Source organism: Delphinus delphis, chromosome 18 (assembly GCF_949987515.2).
Source record: "Delphinus delphis chromosome 18, mDelDel1.2, whole genome shotgun sequence".
Lineage (NCBI taxonomy): Eukaryota > Metazoa > Chordata > Mammalia > Artiodactyla > Delphinidae > Delphinus > Delphinus delphis.
Window position 1 is genome coordinate 33,633,100 of NC_082700.1, and position 16,895 is coordinate 33,649,994.

General features: G+C 42.3%; 1 pseudogene; it reads right to left on the bottom strand.

Annotated features, from left to right (window-relative positions):
* Window positions 1-736: 736 nt before the first annotated feature.
* LOC132413804 (SH2 domain-containing adapter protein E pseudogene) lies at window positions 737-2,233 on the bottom strand (annotated as a pseudogene).
* Window positions 2,234-16,895: the final 14,662 nt, after the last annotated feature.

The window sequence follows — 16,895 nt, forward strand, 5'->3', positions numbered from 1 at the left end:
TATTCTGTAATTCAGAATAATGGTAATGCTGCCAATGCTTAATTATATTGGTGATTCTTAAATCAGATGCATCTTCCTTCTTATTTATGCTTATATTACTGATTTGCTGAAAAAGTCCACAGAAATTGAGAAAACACAAACTTTCTTAATAATCCTTTTGCCAGACCCTACAGTTGTGAATTTTTATGGACTCCAGAGCTGAACTAGGACCCTCAAGAGAGAAATACAGCTTTCTCCAAAGTGCTCACTATTTACTTATTTTCCACTGTTCATGCTTTTCCCCCAAGAAGCGGTACTGTATTACATGCTCTTTGGGTCCACATGATCATTTTTTGTTGTCTTGTAAAAGCCAAGTGCATTTTTGTTGGTTTGTTTGGAGACCAGGTATTCCATGGAACAACTAGCACATTTTTGGAGAATCTTAATATTTCTGGACTCCTGACTTACCTTTCCTGAGGGTCACGCCCCAAATAGAGCATCCTACTCCAGGACTGGAGGCAACTGGTAAATTATGGTTTCTCACTGTAGAACTACTTAGCAAGGAGAAAAGGGACAGGTCAGTAACCAAGTGTCATGGAATGGATTCAAGGCTGAAGACTTTTTGACTCCTAAATGAAGCGTCCCTCTTCCTCCAAAATATTATGGTGCAGTCCAGCCTTGTCCCCTGAGATACTGGTTGGGTGCTGATGCCCTCCTAGGTGTGAGAGGCCCTGTTGGGGCTTTTGGTGGCTGAACCTTAGTGCAGCTTGTTGTGCACAGGGTAGAGCAAGGTCATATGTTCTGCCCCTTGAAAGGCAGCTTCTCATTGGAATAATAGTGTACCACTTCCGGGATGCTGTCAAAGACAGCACTCATCTGATTCAGGGTATACTTGTTGTCTTTGGTCTGAGCCACTATGATGCGGACACATCCTTGACTAGTCTTTAGTGCAATGGAGTAACTACTGGTCCCTGACTCGCTGTTTCAAACTAGGTGCCCAGCTTCTTTACAGGGTTGTAGTCGACTCAGCCTCAGCACGGGTGATGGCACCATGATACCAAGGCTGCTTCTCCAGCAGCAGGGCTGGGTCCACTCTTTCCCCCTCACTGTGGTCAGAGAGGGTTGGCTTCAAGATCTTCTGGGTCCAGCTCTTCTGTCGGTGGTGTTGCCTCACTGTCTCCTCCTTGATGGAAGGTTGCTCAGAGCCTTCAAACTGAACCGACATCGCCCGCACGATCTGCTCCTTCTTCCACTCCCAGGGCTGCTCGTACTTGGCCGCAGGCCTCTCATCGTCCTGGGGCAGCCGCGCCTTCCGCACCGGCCCCTCGGCGCGCTGGCCGCCTTCGGCTGCCGGCTTGTAGGGTGTGTTGTACAGCTGCGGCAGCTTCCCCAGCAGCTCCTTGGAGTTCCGTCTCTTGGCCAGCACCTCAGGCTTCATGCCGTTCTCCCCTGGCTCACAGGGGCTGTCGAGCAGCTGAAAAGCCTTCACCAGGGGGTCTTTGGAACCTCGTCGTCTGATTTCTGTTATCATTGGCTGTGCATCATAGGGTTCCATGTATCCATCATTCTCCCCTACTCTCTCTGCATCCCTTTGGCCTTTCGTCCATTTAGCATCATAAGGGTCAGCATAGTCTTCTAAAATGATGACCGTGTCTTGCTGCTTAATAATCTTGCCCTTGTCCAGTTCGGGTCCCAGGGAGGAAGGGGAAGAGGACATGGAGGAAAAGCTGCTGTTGCTACTGCTGCTGCTACTACTGCTGCTGGGGTAGTCGCTCTTCCCATGCTTCTCCTGAGTGTCCACCTTGATGAGCCTGTTGACGTAGGTGATGCAGCCTGAGCTCTTGGCCGCACCCCGGTGGGGCTCCTCCTCGGTGGCCCAGAAGTTCTTGTGGCCCTTGCCCGCAGCAGCCTGAATCAGACCCTGCAGGCTGTCTCGGGATAGCCGGCTATCCTTGAGGGGGCCAACCACGGCCCGTCTGCTCCCCAGCTCAGCCGCCGAGTTCTTTCGTCCCTTGCCCAGGGCGGGCCCCGTGCCACCTGCCTCTGAGTTCTTGCTCAATTTGCCGCCTCCCCTGCTGCCAGGCTTGGCCCACTCCGACACTGTCTTCAGGTTCAAGGGGAACTCCTTGAACCACTTGGCCGCCATGAGGGGAGCCTGGCAGGCGCGGCTCAGGAGCGTCGTGGCCGCGGAGCAGGCAAGCGAGGAGGCCCAGCTTACACATGGAGAAGCACCAGGGGCCGGGGGCCACTGCATTCCCTGGGGCTAGGGCACAAGAGGCCGCAGAGAGGCCCCGCGACGGCTGCTTTACTCATCCCGGGCCGGCCGTCACCTACACCCCTCAGTGTGGGGCCCCTACGGCCCAGGGCCAGGGGGTCGGGGCGCCCAGTGGGCAGGCATGAGATGCCACTCTGGACACGAACGGCAACAGGCACGATGCACCAGGGCCCCGCCCGAGCTCATCTTTAGCGCCTGCACACCCGGGGTCTCCGCAGGTCTCCGGGGGCGGCAAGTGCTGGGGACTTCCCCTGTGTTTTCCTCCTGAAGTGGGAGAGGCTGGGCCCACAGAAGCCCTGAGACAGCCCTGCCCACTCTCCTGGGGGCCAGGGGAGATGAAGCAGAGGCAGCGGGAGTGTCCCCGGCACCGCGACGGACGGTGGGCCGCCAGCGGACAGCCCGCCCTCTCCAAGAGTCTTTATTTTAAAGTCTGTTTTTTGTGATATGAGTATTACTACTCCAGCTTTCTTTTGATTTCCATTTGCATGGAATATATTTTTCCATCCCCTCACTTTCAGTCTGTATGTGTCCCTAGGTCTGAAGTGGGTCTCTTGTAGATGGCATATATATGGGTCTTGTTTTTGTATCCATTCAGCCAGTCTGTGTCTTTTGGTTGGAGTGTTTAATCCGTTTACATTTAAGATAATTATCAATGTGTATGTTCCTATTTCCATTTTCTTAATTGTTTTGGATTTGTTTTTGTAGGTCTTTTTCTTCTATTGTGTTTCCTGACTAGAGAAGTTCCTTTAGTATTTGTTGTAAATCTGGTTTTGTGGTGCTGAATTCCATTAACTTTTGCTTGTCTGTAAGGTTTTTAATTTCTCCGTCAAATCTGAATGAGATCCTTGCTGGGTAGTGCAATCTTAGTTGTAGGTTTTCATTTTAAATATGTCCTGCCACTCCCTTCTGGCTTGCAGAGTTTCTGCTGAAAGATCAGCTGTTAACCTTACGGGGTTTCCCTTGTTTATTATTTTCCCTTGTATGTTGTTATTTGTTATTTTCCCTTGCTGCTTTTAATATTTTTACCTTGAATTTAATTTTTGTTACTTTGATTAATATGTGTTTTGACGTGTTTCTCCTTGGATTTATCCTGTATGGGACTGTCTGTGCTTCCTGGACTTGATTGATTATTTCCTTTCCCACTTTAGGGAAGTTTTCAACTATAATTTCTTCAAATATTTTCTCAGTCACTTTTTTTTTTCTTCTTCTTCTGGGACCCCTATAATTCAAATGTTGGTGTGTTTAATGTTGTCCCAGAGGTCTCTGAAGCTGTTCTCAATTCTTTTCATTCTTTTTTTTAATTCTGCTCTGCGGCAGTTATTTCCACTATTTTATCTTCCAGGTGACTCATCCATTCTTCAGCCTCAGTTATTCTGCTATTGGTTCCTTCTAGAGAATTTTTTATTTCATTTATTGTATTGTTCATCATTGTTTGTTTGGTCTTTAGTTCTACATCCTTGTTAAATGTTTTTTGTATTTTCTCCATTCTATTTCTGAGATTTTGATCATCTTTACTATCATTACTCTGAATTCTTTTTCAGATAGACTTCTTATTTCCTCTTCATTTGTTTTTTCTGGTGGGTTTTTTCCTTGCTCCTTCATCTGCTGCATATTTCTCTGTTTTCTCATTTTGTTAAACTAACTGTGCTTGGGGTCTCCTTTTCAAAGACTGCAGGTTTGTAGTTCCCATTATTTTTGGTATCTGCCACCAGTGTGTGAAGTTGGTTCAGTGGCTTGTGTAGGCTTCCTGGTGGAGGTGACTGGTGCCTGTGTTCTCATGGGTGGCGCTGTATCTCGTCCTTCTGGTGAGCAGGGCCACATCCAGTGGTGTGTTTTGGAGTGTCTGTGAACTTAGTATGACTTTAGGCAGCCTCTCTGCTAATGGGTGTGGTTGTATTCCTGTCTTGCTAGTTGATTAGCATGGGACGTCAAGCACTGGAGCTTTCTGGCCATTATTTGGAGCTGTCTTAGTGTTGGGATGGAGATCTCTGGGAGAGCTCTTTCTGATTGATGATACATGGGGCAGGGAGGTTTCTGGTGGTTCAATGTCCTGGACTCAGCCCTCCCACCTTGGAGGTGCCCAACACTCTGCCGGAGCACCAAGACCCTGCCAAACCCACGGCTCAGAAGAAAACGAAGAGAGAACAAAACAAACAAAAAAAGAATACAAAAAGGAAAAATGAACAGACAGGACAAATGGTAAAAACATTTGTCCTTTTACCTAGGACAAATGGTAAAGGCAAACCTATACAGACAAAATCACACCAAGAAGCATACACATACACACTCACAAAAAGGATAAATACATACATATATATGAAGAGAGCAACCAAACCAATAAACAAATCTACCAATGATAATAAGAACTAAATACTATACTAATGTAAACATAAAACCATAAACAAATTAGATGCAGAAAGCAAAACCCAAGTCTACAGTTGCTCCCAAAATCAACCGTCTCAATTTTGGGAACATTCGTTGTCTATTCAGGTATTCTTCAGATGGTTTATCAAGTTGATTGAGGGGATTTAATCTGCTGCTCCTGAGGCTGTGTGGAGAAATTTCCCTTTCTCTTCTTTGTTCACACAGCTCCTGGGGTTCAGCTTTCATTTTGGCCCTGCCTCTGCGTGTAGACTGCCCTCAGGAGTCTCTTCCCCACCCATACTGGAGGGGGTTACAGCAGCAGTTGATTAGGGCTCTCTTGCTCATTCAGGCCAGGGGGAGGGAGGGGTACAGTAGTCATATTGGAATGCAGAGCTAGCCTGAAGTAGCAGAGGCTGGTGTGATGTTGCAACAGCCTGAAGCACACAGTGTGAGAACAGGTGACAATGGAGCATAATGAGCTTGTCAAAGGAATGAAGCACAGTGCATTTGTAGCTGCTGCTGGGATCCAAGGAACCTTAGGGAATCCACTTGGGATACTGAGCTAATTTACCTACCAGCATCATTGCCGGGTATATGTTAGGAAATTGAGAAGCCAGGCTTGTTCAGCAAGAACATAAAACACCATACGAGTCATTGTGGAGAATATGAGAGCCCAAAATCTTAAAGAGGAAGATGAAACATGAGATAAGTTCACAGTGGTAGTAGCTCCTTCAATAAATAAACTTTTTGACCATCTGCTGAGGACAGAGTACAGATCAATGGGCTGATGTGCAGAAGAAGAAAAGAAGAGTTGTAGCCTTTAGGAGCTTACTGTCTAGGGAACAAGATATATGCAGATATATGTTCATGATACTGTGAAAAGAGATAAAAATAATGTCAAAATGGGTATAAAAAATAAGGAATATCTATTTTAAAATAGATTGGTCATGGTGAGCTATAATAGATGGTCAAGGCTTAATAGAGGAGGTTATTTGAAAAGAGTTATGAAAGTTGAGTATACTTAGACCAGGGAGGGCAGAGATCTTGTATGAGTGTGTCACTTACTTGTCCTTCAGACATGGCAGACATCACTAATCAGTCATGCTCTCACTGAACCTGGAAGCAGCATTAATCATTCTCAATAAAGTGTTTCAGGAAGACCCTACATTTTATCACAGATATCATTGGAGTTGAAAAATGTTTACCATCCCTAATTTCTACAGAGACATTGAGGAAAGGGACTTTCAGGCATAGGGTATAGCATGTACAAAAGCTTGGTCTTGGAATTTATGTTCCAGGAACAATAAAAGTCAGGATTTATATTGAGTATTAAGAGAAGCGAGGTTAGGTAGTTGCAGTGTGGCCTAATAATAGAAGAGCATAGATGCCCAGTTTAGGATATTAGTCTCATTTGGTTACTAAGAACCAGTGGAAATTTTTTGTATGTCAACCATACCTCAATACCTTTATTGAGGTATGGTTGACATACAAAAATTTGCACATATTTATTGTATAATCCTTGATGAATGTGGAGATAAGTATACACTTGTGAAACCACACTTATGCTATAAACATATCCATCACCATCAAAAGTTTCCTCCCACTCTCTTTATTTATTAGTAGTATTATTTCTTTTTTGTATGTGATAAAAAACATTTAACATAAGATCTACTCTCTTAGCAAATTTTTAAGTATGCAGCACATTATTGTTTATTATAGGCTCAATGCTATACAATAAATATCTAGGACTTATATAACTGAAACTTTTTATCCTTTGACTAATACACCCTGTTTCTTCCTCCTGTCTCTGGCATCCAGTATTCTGCTCTCTGCTTCTGTGAGTTTGGCTGTTTTAGATTCCTCATGTAAGTGATATCATGTAGTATTTGTCCTTCTGTGTCTGGCTTATTTCACATAGTATAATATTCTCCAGTTTCATCCATGTTGTTGCAACCAGTGGATTTCTGAAAGCAAGTTCATGGCAAGATAATAGAAGCAATGTTAAATTTTTATGTAAGGTAGATAGAAAAGGGATATTATGTGTTTTTTTTTTTTTTTTTTTTTTTTTTTTTTGCGATACACGGGCCTCTCACTGTTGTGGCCTCTCCCGTTGCAGAGCACAGGCTCCAGACGTACAGGCTCAGCGGCCATGGCTCATGGGCACAGCCGCTCCACGGCATGTGGGGTCTTCCCGGACTGGGGCACGAACCCGTGTCCCTTGCATCGGCAGGTGGACTCTCAACCACTGCGCCACCAGGGAAGCCCCTTATGTGGGGTTTTGTCATTATTTTAGGGCCCAGCATGTGAAACACTTCCCAGTAATTTTGGAATTTTCCAGCTTATGTGGCAGAGCTCATCTCTCACTATAGAATGCAAAAATACTCACTGTTCCAGGATCCTCTGCCACTAGGGAATGTTTACAAGGGTATCGTGAGGAAGTCAAGTCCACATGGGATTCAGTCTGAGGATGGGTGGCAGTCAGTAGCATCCGCAGCAGCATCAGGAGCAGAAGGAGCTACTTCCTGTTTCCAGAAAAAGCAGAGGTAGCAATATGCCAGGATCAGAGTCAGTGGAATTGGCAGGGCTAGGAACAGCATCAATGCCTAATAGAAGAAAGAATATCAGCAATTCTTGCAACATTATGCTGTAGCTCCTGGCTCTTTAGCCTCCAACCACAGTTTGGGACTCTCTGGTGATGTTTTGACTACCCTTTCAACAAATGCAACTTTTGTCTAAATTGACCAGATTTGTTTTCTGTTGCTTGCAGATCTGATCCAAGGACATTCTAGTGAGGAGAATATTAAAATAATTTAGCCATGTGTAGCTGAGCTCCTGAATGAGTTGTGTAGGACAAGTTAATTTCAAGGATGAATGGGAAGTTTTGGTGTCTAAAAGTCTATAAGAATTAAAGGTGGGAAGGTTTTTAAGTGCTGGGATGAGCTACTGGAAAAATACTGGAGGACATTAGTGGGGAAGTTGGTCAGTGGGGTGTGTTGAGCACATTGTGTTATTCCTGAGTTTGCAATGTTTTTCTCTACAGTTAGGACATCTGTGCCTGTTAACTGGCTCCCAATGAATTTAAACAGTTACTCTATCACAGAGACTGGAAGATAGGTGTATTATCATTCCTGATTTAAAAGAGATGGCTCCCAGATCCTTGAGAAAGACATTCCTGGATTATATAACTGCCAAAAAGCTTTTAAAAAGATTTACATCTCAAAGAGGTAGAGGAAGAATTTTATAATTACAAATTTTCTATAGTAATTGCTCTAATAAAATGGAGTGAAGGGGCTTAGTGTCAGGAAGAAGCTTATCTAAAGTTTAGTCAAGTTGAGGGTCACCCCTAAGTTCCTAATCATTTTCCTTGTCAAGTCCAGGAGGAGGAAGGAGAAACAGGAAAAACTGAAGTTATTTTTACCTCCCATTAGATAGATGGAATGGAAGCCCAGAGTCCAAAATAATACTGTTATACAAAACATAGAACTGTAGACTTCTTGCACAGCTGGTCTGGCTACTGAGATTCATTAACCCACATTAAAGATTAAATAATTTTTCCCATTTACATACTCCTTAGAGAACAGTCCTCCCAAACTACAATCAGAGTAACTAATAATCACTAACCACTAATACCAAAGTTTAACCAGTACTTTTTTTAAAAGATCAATTCTATCCACATGTGGTGAGACCAATAGAACATTCATTATGTGTTTGAAAATCAGTAAAAAGAACAGTAAGTGACTGTAAACTCAATAACCAATTTGAAGGAGATAATAATTTAACAATTATGAACAAGTAAAAGAGATATTGCAAAATCTACATTTAAATATTATGTAAATAAAGGATGAATTTTAAATTGATGTGAATATATTGTATGAGACAGCTAGAATACACAACTGAATATGCATATAAATTGGAATATATATATTTAAGTATGTTAGAATTTAAGGACCAAATAAGGTTTCCAGAAATTACAAAATGCCAGATGAGTGAAAACATATCAATAAATTTCAATAAAGTTGCTCCTCAGTTACATTTATTTTCTATTTCCTGATTATCTCATAATATTAGTAGATCCATAAATATTAAATCCATAAATTCATATTTTATTTGGTTACTTTCATCAGAAGTTGAGGTAATATAAATTATGAGGTTAAAGTGAAACAAGCTTTTCTTTTTTTTTTTTTAACATCTTTATTGGAGTATAATTGCTTTACAATGGTATGTTAGTTTCAGCTTCACAACAAAATGAATCAGTTATATATATACATATATTCCCATATCTTTTCCCGCTTGCGTCTCCCTCCCTCCCACCCTCCCTATCCCACCCCTCCAGGCGGTCACAAAGCACCGAGCTGATCTCCCTGTGCTATGCGGTTGCTTCCCACTAGCTATCTACCTTATGTTTGGTAGTGTATATATGTCCATGCCTCTTTATCGCTTTGTCACCGTTTACCCTTCCCCCTCCCCATAGCCTCAAGTCCATTCTCTAGTAAGTCTGTGTCTTTATTCCTGTTTCACCTCTAGGTTTTTCATGACATTTTTTTTTTTAAATTCCATATATATGTGTTAGCATACGGTATTTGTCTCTCTCTTTCTGACTTACTTCACTCTGTATGACAGACTCTAGGTCTATCCACCTCATTACAAATAGCTCAATTTCGTCTCTTTTGATGGTTGAGTAATATTCCATTGTATATATGTGCCACATCTTCTTTATCCATTCATCTGATGATGGACACTTAGGTTGTTTCCATCTCTGGGCTATTGTAAATAGAGCTGCAATGAACATTTTGGTACATGACTCTTTTTGAATTATGGTTTTCTCAGGGTATATGCCCAGTAGTGGGATTGCTGGGTCATATGGTAGTTCTATTTGTAGCTTTTTAAGGAACCTCCATACTGTTCTCCACAGTGGCTGTATCAATTTACATTCCCACCAACAGTGTAAGAGGGTTCCCTTTTCTCCACACCCTCTCCAGCATTTATTGTTTCTAGATTTTTTGATGATGGCCATTCTGACTGGTGTGAGATGATATATCATTGTAGTTTTGATTTGCATTTCTCTCATGATTAGTGATGTTGAGCATCCTTTCATGTGTTTGTTGGCACTCTGTATATCTTCTTTGGAGAAATGTCTATTTAGGTCTTCTGCCCATTTTTGGATTGGGTTGTTTGTTTTTTTGTTATTAAGCTGCATGAGCTGCTTATAAATTTTGGAGATCAATCCTTTGTCAGTTGCTTCATTTGCAAATATCTTCTCCCATTCTGAGGGTTGTCTTTTGGTCTCTTTATGGTTTCCTTTGCTGCACAAAAGCTTTTAAGTTTCATTAGGTCCCATTTGTTTACTCTTGTTTTTATTTCCATTTCTCTAGGAGGTGGGTCAAAAAGGACCTTGCTGTGATTTATGTCATAGAGTGTTCTGCCTATGTTTTCCTCTAAGAGTTTGAAAGTATCTGGCCTTACATTTAGGTCTTTAATCCATTTTGAGCTTATTTTTGTGTATGGTGTTAGGGAGTGATATAATTTCATACTTTTACATGTAGCTGTCCAGTTTTCCCAGCACCACTTATTGAATAGGCTGTCCTTTCTCCACTGTACATTTCTGCCTCCTTTGTCAAACATAAGGTGACCATATGTGCGTGGGTTTATCTCTGGGCTTTCTATCCTGTTCCATTGATCTTTCTGTTTTTGTGCCAGTACCATACCGTCTTGATAACTGTAGCTTTGTAGTATAGTCTGAAGTCTGGGAGCCTGATTCCTCCAGCTCCTTCTTTCGTTCTCAAGATTGCTTTGGCTATTCGGGGTCTTCTGTGTTTCCATACAAATTGCAAAATTTTTTGTTCTAGTTCTGTGAAAAATGCCAGTGGTAGTTTGATAGGGATTGCATTGAATCTATAGATTGCTTTTGGTAGTAGAGTCATTTTCACAATGTTGATTCTTCCAATCCAAGAACATGGTATATCTCTCCATCTATTTGTATCATCTTTAATTTCTTTCATCTGTGTCTTATAATTTTCTGCATACAGGTCTTTTGTCTCCTTAGGTAGGTTTATTCCTAGATATTTTATTCTTTTTGTTGCAATGGTAAATGGGAGTGTTTTCTTGATTTCAATTTCAGATTTTTCATCATTAGTATATAGGAATGCCAGAGATTTCTGTGCATTAATTTTGTATCCTGCCACTTTACCAAATTCATTGATTAGCTCTAGTAGTTTTCTGGTAGCATCTTTAGGGTTCTCTATGTATAGGATCATGTCATCTGCAAACAGTGACAGCTTTACTTCTTCTTTTCCGATTTGGATTCCTTTTATTTCCTTTTCTTCTCTGATTGCTGTGGCTAAAACTTCCAAAACTATGTTGAATAAGAGTGGTGAGAGTGGGCAACCTTGTCTTGTTCCTGATCTTAGTGGAAATGCTTTCAGTTTTTCACCATTGAGGATGATGTTTGCTGTGGGCTTGTCATATATGGCCTTTATTATGTTGAGAAAAGTTCCCTCTATGCCTACTTTCTGCAGGGTTTTTATCATAAATGGGTGTTGAATTTTGTCAAAAGCTTTCTCTGCATCTATTGAAATGATCATATGGTTTTTCTCCTTCAATTTGTTAATATGGTTTATCACATTGATAGATTTGCGTATATTGAAGAATCCTTGCATTCTTGGAATAAACCCCACTTGATCATGGTGTATGATCCTTTTAATGTGCTGTTGGATTCTGTTTGCTAGTATTTTGTTGAGGATTTTTGCATCTATGTTCATCAGTGATATTGGCCTGTAGTTTTCTTTCTTTGTGACATCCTTGTCTGGTTTTGGTATCAAGGTGATGGTGGCCTCGTAGAAGGAATTTGGGAGTGTTCCTCCCTCTGCTATATTTTGGAAGAGTTTGAGAAGGATAGGTGTTAGCTCTTCTCTAAATGTTTGATAGAATTCGCCTGTGAAGCCATCTGGTCCTGGGCTTTTCTTTGTTGGAAGATTTTTAATCACAGTTTCAATTTCAGTGCTTGTGATTGGTCTGTTCATATTTTCTATTTCTTCCTGATTCAGTCTTGGCAGGTTGTGCATTTCTAAGAATTTGTCCATTTCTTCCAGATTGTCCATTTTATTGGCATAGAGTTGCTTGTAGTAATCTCTCATGATCTCTTTTATTTCTGCAGTGTCAGTTGTTACCTCTCCTTTTTCATTTCTAATTCTATTGATTTGAGTCTTCTCCCTTTTTTTCTTGATGAGTCTGGCTAGTGGTTTATCTATTTTGTTTATCTTCTCAAAGAACCAGCTTTTAGTTTTATTGATCTTTGCTATTGTTTCCTTCATTTCTTTTTCATTTATTTCTGATCTGATTTTTATGATTTCTTTCCTTCTGCTAGCTTTGGGGTTTTTTTGTTCTTCTTTCTCTAATTGCTTGAGGTGCAAGGTTAGGTTGTTTATTTGAGATGTTTCCTGCTTCTTAAGGTGGGCTTGTATTGCTATAAACTTCCCCCATAGAACTGCTTTTGCTGCATCCCACAGGTTTTGGGTCGTTGTGTCTCCATTGTCATTTGTTTCTAGGTATTTTTTGATTTCCTCTTTGATTTCTTCAGTGATCACTTCATTATTAAGTAGTGTATTGTTTAGCCTCCATGTGTTTGTATTTTTTACAGATCTTTTCCTGTAATTGATATCTAGTCTCATGGTTTTGTGGTCAGAAAAGATACTTGATACAATTTCAATTTTCTTAAATTTACCAAGGCTTGATTTGTGACCCAAGATATGATCTATCCTGGAGAACGTTCCATGAGCACTTGAGAAAAATGTGTATTCTGTTGTTTTTGGATGGAATGTCCTATAAATATCAATTAACTCCATCTCGTTTAATGTATCATTTAAAGCTTGTGTTTCCTTATTTATTTTCATTTTGGATGATCTGTCCATTGGTGAAAGTGGGGTGTTAAAGTCCCCTACTATGAATGTGTTACTGTCGATTTCCCCTTTTATGGTTGTCAGTATTTGCCTTATGTATTGAGGTGCACCTATGTTGGGTGCATAAATATTTACAATTGTTATATCTTCCTCTTGGATCGATCCCTTGATCATTACGTAGTGTCCTTCTTTGTCTCTTCTAATAGTCTTTGTTTTAAAGTCTATTTTGTCTGATATAAGAATTGCTACTCCAGCTTTCTTTTGGTTTCCATTTGCATGAAATACCTTTTTCCATCCCCTTACTTTCAGTCTGTATGTGTCTCTAGGTCTGAAGTGGGTCTCTTGTAGACAGCAAATATATGGGTCTTGTTTTTGTATCCATTCAGCCAATCTGTGTCTTTTGGTGGGAGCATTTAGTCCATTTACATTTAAGGTGATTATCGATATGTGTGTTCCTATTCCCATTTTCTTAATTGTTTTGGGTTCGTTATTGTAGGTCCTTTCCTTCTTTTGTGTTTCTTGCCTAGAGAAGTTCCTTTAGCAGTTGTTGTAGAGCTGGTTTGGTGGTGCTGAACTCTCTCAGCTTTTGCTTGTCTGTAAAGGTTTTAATTTCTCCATCAAATCTGAATGAGATCCTTGCTGGGTAGAGTAATCTTGGTTGCAGGTTTTTCTCCTTCAACACTTTAAATATGTCCTGCCACTCCCTTCTGGCTTGCAGAGTTTCTGCTGAAAGATCAGCTGTTAACCTTATGGGGATTCCCTTGTGTGTTATTTGTTGTTTTTCCCTTGCTGCTTTTAATATGTTTTCTTTGTATTTAATTTTTGACAGTTTGATTAATATGTGTCTTGGCGTATTTCTCCTTGGATTTATCCTGTATGGGACTCTCTGTGCTTCCTGGACTTGATTAACTATTTCCTTTCCCATATTAGGGAAGTTTTCAACTATAATCTCTTCAAATATTTTCTCAGTCCCTTTCTTTTTCTCTTCTTCTTCTGGAACCCCTATAATTCGAATGTTGGTGCGTTTAATGTTGTCCCAGAGGTCTCTGAGACTGTCCTCAGTTCTTTTCATTCTTTTTTCTTTATTCTGCTCTGCAGTAGTTATTTCCACTATTTTATCTTCCAGGTCACTTATCCGTTCTTCTGCCTCAGTTATTCTGCTATTGATCCCATCTAGAGTACTTTTAATTTCATTTAGTGTGTTGTTCATCGTTGCTTGTTTCATCTTTAGTTCTTCTAGGTCCTTGTTAACTGATTCTTGCAATTTGTCCATTCTATTGTCCATTCTATCTCCAAGATTTCGGATCAACCTTACTATCATTATTCTGAATTCTTTTTCAGGTAGACTGCCTATTTCCTCTTCATTTGTTAGGTCTGGTGGGTTTTTATCTTGCTCCTTCATCTGCTGTGTGTTTTTCTGTCTTTTCATTTTGCTTATCTTACTGTGTTTGGGGGTCTCCTTTTTTTTTTTTTGCAGGCTGAAGGTTCGTAGTTCCTGTTGTTTTTTGTGTCTGTCCCCAGTGGCTAAGGTTGGTTCAGTGGGTTGTGTAGGCTTCCTGGTGGAGGGTACTAGTGCCTGTGTTCTGGTGTATGAGGCTGGATCTTGTCTTTCTGGTGGGCAGGTCCACGTCTGGTGGTGTGTTTTGGGGTGTCTGTAGACGTATTATGATTTTGGGCAGCCCCTCTGCTAATGGGTGGGGTTGTGTTCCTGTCTTGTTAGTTGTTTGGCATAGGATGTCCAGCACTGTAGCTTGCTGGTCGTTGAGTGAAGCTGGGTGCTGGCGTTGAGATGGAGATCTCTCGGAGATTTTTGCTGTTTGATATTATGTGCAGCTGGGAGGCCTCTTGTGGACCAGTGTCCTGAAGTTGGCTCTCCCACCTCAGAGGCACAGCACTGAGTCCTGGCTGCAGCACCAAGAGCCTTTCATCCACAGGGCTCCTTAATTTGGGATGATTCGTTGTCTATTCAGGTATTCCACAGATGCAGGGTATATCAAGTTGATTGTGGAGCTTTAATCCGCTGCTTCTGAGGCTGCTGGGAGAGATTTCCCTTTCTCTTCTTTGTTCTCACAGTTCCCAGGGGCTCAGCTTTGGATTTGGCCCCGCCTGTGCGTGTAGGTCGCCGGAGGGCGTCTGTTCTTTGCTCAGACAGGATGGGGTTAAAGGAGCCGCTGATTCGGAGGCTCTGGCTCACCCAGGCCGGGGGGTAGGGAGGGTCACGGAGTGCGGGGCGGGCCTGCAGCGGCAGAGGCCGGCGTGACGCTGCAGCCTGAGGCGCGCCGTGCGCTCTCCCGGGGGAGCCGTCCCTGGATCCCGGGACCCTGGCAGCCGCGGGCTGCACAGGCTCCCCGGAAGGGCGTGTGGCTAGTGACCTGTGCTCGCACACAGGCCTCCTGGCGGCGGCAGCAGCGGCCTTAGCGTCCCATGTCCGTCTCTGGGCTCCGCACTCTTAGCCGCGGCTCGCGCCCGTCCCTGGAGCTCTCTCAAGCAGCGTTCTTAATCCCCTCTCCTCGTGCGCCAGGAAACAAAAAGGGACGTAAAAGTCTCTTGCCTCTTCGGCAGGTCCAGACCCCTCCCCGGACTCTCTCCCGGCCAGCCGCGGCGCACCAACGCCCTGCAGGCTGTGTTCACGCCGCCAACCTCAGTCCTCTCCCGGCGCTCCGACAAAAGCCGGAGCCTCAGCTCCCAGTCCCGCCTGCCCCGGCGGGCGAGCAGACAAGCCTCTCGGCTGGTGAGTGCCGGTCGGCCCGATCCTCTGCGCTGGAATCTGTCCGCTTTGCCCTCCGCACCCCTGTTGCTGTGCTCTCCTCCGCGGCTCCCAAGCTCCCCCACTCCGCCTCCCGAAGTCTCCACCCGCGAAGGGGCTTCCTAGTGTGTGGACACTTTTCCTCCTTCACAGCTCTCTCCCGCTGGTGCAGGACCCGTCCCTATCCTTTTGTCTCTGTTTAGTTTTTTCTTTTGCCCTAACCAGGTACGTGGGGGGTTCCTTGCCTTTTGGGAGGTCTGAGGTCTTCTGCCAGCGTTCAGTAGGTGCTCCGTAGGAGTTGTTCCACGCGTAGATGTATTTCTGGTGTATCTGTGGAGAGGAAGGTGATCTCCGCGTCTTACTCTTCCGCCATCTTCCCGGAAGTCCGAAACAAGCTTTTTGCCCCCTTTTCCTGTTTGCCCATTTCTGTTTCCCCTAACCTTAAAAAAAAGCTAATTATAGGAAAGAGATCATTAAGCAGTTGAAACTAACTCCTGACTTATGCTCTCCTGAGTACACACCATGCCTTGTCTAAGCTGTTGATTCTTTTCCTAGATAAAAGAAGTAAGAATGAAGAAGTAAGCAGTTAAAAAATGACTAGTTCTCTACCCCCAACATCCCCCTTAGCAATCCTGCAGGCAGATCTGAAGACAAGATAACATCTGAAGAGAGAGTTAGCCAGTTTGCACGCAAGGAGAATGATTCAGAACGCAACCTCCTGCCTGGATGATTCACTGAGATTCTTCCCCCCCACGCACCCCCTGCCCATTTTTCCCTTTAAAAACTGTCATGGCTGAGCAGAAAGTTCAGAGTTGGTCTCTGGACACAAGTCCACCATCTCCCCATATTGCTGGCTTTCTGATGAAAGTAACTTTCCTTTCTACTGACACTTGCCTCTTGAATTGTTTGCATATGAGTGGTGAACAGCCAAACCTGATTTTGGTCACAAAAGTTCTGTGAAGTGTTCTGTTAAGTAACCAAAAGGAAAAAAAGTCAAAATTAAACATATAAGGTGTTTTACATTATACTGACTCTTGATTTCCATCAGACATGATTTCCTTCACTCTAATGCTTTTTTGTGTTAGCCCTTTAATCTGAGTTTGTTTTCTTTTTCCTAATGGAGAAGATTGTCAGTCTCTTAAAAAAAAAAAAAAAAAAAAACTAAAAACATTTTAATATGTTTAGATAACCTAAAGATATTTGAAGCAAGAAAATTGAAGTGCTCATGGAATATAGTCACTGAATTTTAGTTTCAGTAGGCACACTTCTATTTTTGTATTTAATTTGAATATGACCTATTGTCCTTGTCTTTTTTTTTTTTTTTTGCTCCCTCTATTCTCTTATTCAATTATTGATGGGAAGAAAACACCTTTAAAAAAAGCTTTTCTTTCTTTTTGTTCTTTTATTTCCTTTATGGTGAACCTGTGTTCAAAAAAGAGGAAAAATGTTGTATGAATATCTGTTTCATGCCAAATGTCCTTAGTTAGTAAAGGACACTAATAAAGAGTATTTATATTCAAGTGTTGCATTATTTACACAGTAAATGGTTATTGAAGGTTATGTAAGTTGAATTTTTAGGACATCAGTGTGTTAAATATGTGTAGGAATGGTTGCGTATAAATCGTTGTCCACTCTC